Source organism: Cherax quadricarinatus, chromosome 40 (assembly GCF_038502225.1).
Source record: "Cherax quadricarinatus isolate ZL_2023a chromosome 40, ASM3850222v1, whole genome shotgun sequence".
In the NCBI taxonomy this organism is placed as follows: Eukaryota; Metazoa; Arthropoda; class Malacostraca; order Decapoda; family Parastacidae; genus Cherax; species Cherax quadricarinatus.
This window is the reverse complement of record NC_091331.1, coordinates 22,326,048-22,326,921: the sequence shown is the minus strand read 5'-3', so window position 1 is coordinate 22,326,921 and position 874 is coordinate 22,326,048. Positions and strand designations below refer to the sequence as shown.

Here is an 874-nt window from a genome sequence, read left to right as displayed (position 1 = left end):
CAAGTCAATAATCATCCTAATGAAAAATCTTAACCATCAAGTTGTAAGATGCCACACTCTTCAGGATCAGATCAACCAAAGTCAGTTCTTGTCCATTCAGTCAGGTCAATAGAGATATGGTTAAACCTTCCTCTTCGCGATGTCGATTAACTACTCTTATCTTACTTTAAATTGTGGGTCGTCATGTGTATATATGTATATATATATGTCGTGCCGAAGAGGTAAAACTTGCGATTTTGGCTTAAATAGCAACATTCTTCTTCCCGAATATGGCAGGCGAAAATTTGTGTATGAAATAATTTCGACAAAATCATTCTGAACCTAAAGAAAAAAATATATTTCACTGTGTTTGTTTATTAATAAATTATTGTAAACTTATCTAAAATATATTTAGTTGGATTAGGCTAAATTAATTTGCGCTTGTTATAACAAGGTTAGGTAAGTTTTCTAAGCTTCTTTTGGTACAAAATTATTAATTTTTACATCAAAATAAATGAAAAAAATATATCTTTAAACGTATAAGATAAAATTTTAGAAAGGACTTAATTTTAAATGAGTTCTTGCTAATTGATCAGTTTTACCTATTTGGCACTATATATATATATATATATATATATATATATATATATATATATATATATATATATATATATATATATATATATATATATATATATATATATATACATATATATATATATATATATATATATATATATATATATGTCGTGCCGAATATGTAAAACTGGTCAATTAGCAAGAACTCATTTAAAATTAAGTCCTTTCTGAAATTTTCTCTTATACGTTTGAAGATATATTTTTTTCATTAATGTTAATGTAAAAGTTTTTAATTTTGCACCAAAAGAATCTTAGA

At 24.5% G+C, this 874-nt stretch overlaps 1 protein-coding gene across 2 annotated transcripts in view; it reads left to right on the top strand.

Annotated features, from left to right (window-relative positions):
- Positions 1-405, top strand: part of LOC128687327 (uncharacterized) — a 260,210-nt gene extending 259,805 nt beyond the window's left edge. For both annotated transcript variants that reach the window (XM_070092790.1, XM_053774724.2), the window contains one exon: positions 1-405. This exon is cut by the window's left edge and continues 1,321 nt beyond it. The gene's annotated coding sequence lies outside the window, so the exon portion shown is untranslated.
- Positions 406-874: the final 469 nt, after the last annotated feature.